The sequence below is a fragment of the Osmia lignaria genome, unplaced genomic scaffold (assembly GCF_051020975.1).
Source record: "Osmia lignaria lignaria isolate PbOS001 unplaced genomic scaffold, iyOsmLign1 scaffold0038, whole genome shotgun sequence".
Classification (NCBI taxonomy): Eukaryota; Metazoa; Arthropoda; class Insecta; order Hymenoptera; family Megachilidae; genus Osmia; species Osmia lignaria.
In genome coordinates this window covers 190,001-195,000 of record NW_027478179.1, presented here as the reverse complement: position 1 = coordinate 195,000, position 5,000 = coordinate 190,001, and the positions used below count along the sequence as shown (strand labels likewise).

At 45.3% G+C, this 5,000-nt stretch overlaps 2 non-coding genes across 2 annotated transcripts; both read right to left on the bottom strand.

Moving 5' to 3' along the window:
* Positions 1 to 796: 796 nt before the first annotated feature.
* LOC143306876 (5.8S ribosomal RNA) lies at positions 797 to 951 on the bottom strand. Its single transcript, XR_013064168.1, has one exon. It is a non-coding gene; the product is annotated as a 5.8S ribosomal RNA (ribosomal RNA).
* A 1,492-nt stretch (positions 952 to 2,443) lies between these two features.
* LOC143306861 (small subunit ribosomal RNA) lies at positions 2,444 to 4,366 on the bottom strand. Its single transcript, XR_013064153.1, has one exon. It is a non-coding gene; the product is annotated as a small subunit ribosomal RNA (ribosomal RNA).
* Between the last annotated feature and the right edge of the window lie 634 nt (positions 4,367 to 5,000).

The following is a 5,000-nucleotide window of genomic DNA, read 5'->3' as shown; positions in this document are numbered from 1 at the left end:
TTTACTCGTTAGATTTGTCTTGTCGCGTGTGTATTCGCTTTTTCGACGCTTTTTAACCATTTAACTTGTTTAGCGAAGCTAAACGCACAGACAGACAAAAAAAAAGGAACAGCATCGCGCGTCAAACAGCGACGACCCATCTGAAGCGATCTTTCATTTATACACCGTTTGTAAACAGAGAGATGTATAAAGCGCGGGGAATCATTCGAAACCCTGGGGCTATTCGAGCTTGCATTTCAGCAAATTATCATCTCAAACATTTCACTCGTTTGCTTTTTCTAAATTTATAGGAGAGCTTCTTTCGTTTATTTTTGACACACCTTTCGTAAATATCGTTTCTGGCAACGTCGGGAGCGTGGATTTCTACAAGTGAACAATCGCGCCGATCCGATAACTTCCAGCAGGATGGAGAATCTTTATAGATTATCTTCCTAGAACTCTGTGCTTTCACGGGCGGTCGTTTATAAATTTTAACGAACGACTCGCGCGCCGTGACGCACTTGCGCTAGTTCGAAGAGATATTTCGAAATTTGTTTCTCTCCTTTAACGGCCTGCATTTAGTGTATCGGTTGCGATTTTCGTCACATCGTTTCCACGACAAACGCCGACGAACTGCCCAACTATCGCTCGTACGTTGCGACTCTTTCTTTGTTTATCGTTCATTCATTCTTTCAATTTCGTTCGATAATCCCGCTCCGAAACGTTCTACTTTCGTTGAACGACGGCGAGATGTTTAGAAAGAAATGAATTACTCTTTTTTCGAGAAGCAAACGCAAGCAGTCTTTTGTTAAGAAAACGACCCTCAGCCAGGCGTGGTCCAGGAATTGTATCCGTGGACCGCAATGTGCGTTCGAAATGTCGATGTTCATGTGTCCTGCAGTTCACACGTTGACGCGCAATTAGCTGCGTTCTTCATCGACCCACGAGCCAAGTGATCCACCGTTCAGGGTAATCGTAAAATTTTGTATTTCAAACTCTTTAGATCTTTAGAGTGTTATTTTCATTATTAACACGCATCACATTCGATACCCACATCACTCTCCCACCCGGCGCGTGCGGGAGAGCGAATTCGGGCGTCGCCAACGTATTTGTTTGTTTGTTCGATCGTTGACGACACGATCGCGTCCAAGGACGGAAACCGTCGGAGAAACGCCCAGTGGCACGCTCCTCTCGACGGTCGGGCGTAAAGTACATTTAAAAACCTTGAAAAGTACGAACGCACACAAGGAATGCGAGCGCGCGTCCTGTCGCTGAATCGTGGGTTGCGAGATTCGAACAGACACACGGCCGGCGACGATCGGTCTAACTAATGGACACATAGTTTTTCAAAGACTCGCTATCGTCGCTTCTCAGCCGGTCCGTAAACAACACACATCGATCAGGCGGACGCACGAATCTTACCACGGTGCGTGTTTCGTAGATTCCAGGTTACCCGCAAGTACCTCTCTCTCCCTCTCGAAAGAGGAATCTCGATCCGTCCTTTTTGGACAATGGAGAAATCTTTTTATCGCAACACGGATGGCAAAGAAACAACCAAAGCGTAGGAGCGTGGGGACGAGAGCGACGAAAAGAACGTCGCGAAAACAAAGTTTCGACGGTTGCTCGTTCTAATACATCGTAGTTTCAACTCTCTCAGTTTTAACCACTCCTAGACGCTTCGTAAACTTTTAACAATTCTTCGCCTCCGCGAGTTTCATTTCGAATAGAGCGAACGCAACACGGACCAAAAAAACTCCGGTGATGCCAGATCATTTAGCAAAGATCAGACGGCGGGTCATCTGTATTCCTTTTCTCTCTTTTTTATATCTTTCCATTTAACTAGGGTGTCGCAACGACGGGTACATTTATATATTTATATATATTGTATTTCAATTTTAATGATCCTTCACTTTCGGTTTGTAATAATATGATCCTTCTTTCATTTCGATCCTTCATATTGTAGGTTAACCAACAGAAGTTTGTTTTTTTACGACTTGTATTTTTGTGGTTTGTTTGTTTGTTTCTTACGACTTGTTTGTACCCGATCAAGTAGACGACGACCCATAAGTATAAGTTAGAGAGATAAAGGTCGAGAGACCTCACGCAAGCGTCTTTTACTTCCATTCACATCAGCCAGAGAGAAATGGTCCGGCGTCGTGCTCTTTGGCGCCGTTGGTCGCACAGTTTTTTTGCCGGCGGTTCCGAACGGACGGGAGAAACGCGATGAGTAATCAAAGCGACCTCCGCACGTAACCGTGTCGGTGTAATTTTACCGCATCGCAGCGTTTTGGTATTTGTTTCTTATTGGCTCGAACCCGAGATTTATGTGTTTTGTGTCATGTATATGGTATTATTTATTATATCTTTCTCGTTTTGTATAATTTTTGGTCCGAGCTCAATAAACTTTTATATCGCTTTATCAATGATCCATTCAGTTAGGTTTTCTCTTGTATTTTTAATTTGTTAATGATCCTTCCGCAGGTTCACCTACGGAAACCTTGTTACGACTTTTACTTCCTCTAAATAATCAAGTTTGGTCATCTTCCCGGTAACATCGGCAATGCCGAGACATTGCCGCGCACCAGTCCGAAGACCTCACTAAATCATTCAATCGGTAGTAGCGACGGGCGGTGTGTACAAAGGGCAGGGACGTAATCAACGCGAGCTTATGACTCGCGCTTACTGGGAATTCCTCGTTCATGGGGAATAATTGCAAGCCCCAATCCCTAGCACGAAGGAGGTTCAGCGGGTTACCCGGGCCTTTCGGCCAGGGAAAACACGTTGATTCCTTCAGTGTAGCGCGCGTGCGGCCCAGAACATCTAAGGGCATCACAGACCTGTTATTGCTCAATCTCGTGCGGCTAGAAGCCGCCTGTCCCTCTAAGAAGATTTGTTTGTACGTTGGTAGTAAAAACCCACCGACCGAAGTCGGGGGCCTTCGAGATACCATAAGTTACGTCTATTTAACAGGCTAGAGTCTCGTTCGTTATCGGAATTAACCAGACAAATCGCTCCACCAACTAAGAACGGCCATGCACCACCACCCACCGAATCAAGAAAGAGCTATCAATCTGTCAATCCTTCCGGTGTCCGGGCCTGGTGAGGTTTCCCGTGTTGAGTCAAATTAAGCCGCAGGCTCCACTCCTGGTGGTGCCCTTCCGTCAATTCCTTTAAGTTTCAGCTTTGCAACCATACTTCCCCCGGAACCCAAAAGCTTTGGTTTCCCGGAAGCTGCCCGCCGAGTCATCGGAGGAACTTCGGCGGATCGCTAGCTGGCATCGTTTATGGTTAGAACTAGGGCGGTATCTGATCGCCTTCGAACCTCTAACTTTCGTTCTTGATTAATGAAAACATTTTTGGCAAATGCTTTCGCTTCTGTCCGTCTTGCGACGATCCAAGAATTTCACCTCTAACGTCGCAATACGAATGCCCCCATCTGTCCCTATTAATCATTACCTCGGGGTTCCGAAAACCAACAAAATAGAACCGAGGTCCTATTCCATTATTCCATGCACAGAGTATTCAGGCGAAGGTAGCCTGCTTTGAGCACTCTAATTTGTTCAAAGTAAACGTACCGGCCCACCTCGACACTCAGTGAAGAGCACCGCGATGGGATATTAGTTGGACCGCCCGCGAGGAGCTAAGCCCACCGGTAGGACGTACCACATAATGCCAGTTAAACACCGCGAGCGGTGAACCGACACTGTGACACACAGATTCAACTACGAGCTTTTTAACCGCAACAACTTTAATATACGCTATTGGAGCTGGAATTACCGCGGCTGCTGGCACCAGACTTGCCCTCCAATGGATCCTCGTTAAAGGATTTAAAGTGTACTCATTCCGATTACGGGGCCTCGGATGAGTCCCGTATCGTTATTTTTCGTCACTACCTCCCCGTGCCGGGAGTGGGTAATTTGCGCGCCTGCTGCCTTCCTTGGATGTGGTAGCCGTTTCTCAGGCTCCCTCTCCGGAATCGAACCCTGATTCCCCGTTACCCGTTACAACCATGGTAGGCGTAGAACCTACCATCGACAGTTGATAAGGCAGACATTTGAAAGATCCGTCGTCGGTGCTAGATGACCATACGATCAGCACAAAGTTATTCAGAGTCACCAAAGCCGACGATGGACGAACGGACAAGCCGTCCGCCACCGATTGGTTTTGATCTAATAAAAGCATTCCTCCCATCTCTGGGTGGAATTCTGGTTTGCATGTATTAGCTCTAGAATTACCACAGTTATCCAAGTAATGTTTTGTACGATCTAAGAAACCAAAACTGATTTAATGAGCCATTCGCGGTTTCACCTTAATTCGGTATGTACTTAGACATGCATGGCTTAATCTTTGAGACAAGCATATGACTACTGGCAGGATCAACCAGGGAGCTTAGTTATTATTGTAAATTTAAATTTTCGTCGTCGGCCCTCCCTGTAAGACCGATCGACGTTAAGCCATTTCTCTTTTGTATGTAACACACATTTCATAAATTTTGTACCTCTTATAGAGGCCAAATATTCTCCTCCTCCTCTCATAAAGCACGAAAATCACTTTCACGCCGTGCATCCATCGTGCAAGCACGTAGACCACACACGCTGGACAATATAATAAAAGATAGCGCGGACAGTGGCATGCTATACAAATCGAGAAAGCGCGTACAGTGATCATGCTGGTCATTTTGCCACCAAATTTTATAATCTTTATCATTAGAGCGGGCCCACCAACCTCGTCTCTGTACTTTATACATTTCTCCTCCATCTGCACACACCTTTTCAAACATTAACGGAGAGAGTTCCTTGGACTTGCTTTAAATGTACATATTAGATATGTTGGAATCTCTCTCCTTTAGAAGTTTCCCCAGCCTTAAAACTTCTTTCATTTTTACTCCTCTCTCCATACTTATTTTCCTCTCTGAACGTATCAGAGAGGATTTTATTTCTGACACCTCTTGACTTTTCTTAAATTCAGGGACGTAATTTTGTTCATAATTCAGTGGACTTTTGTGTATTTTATACTTTAAA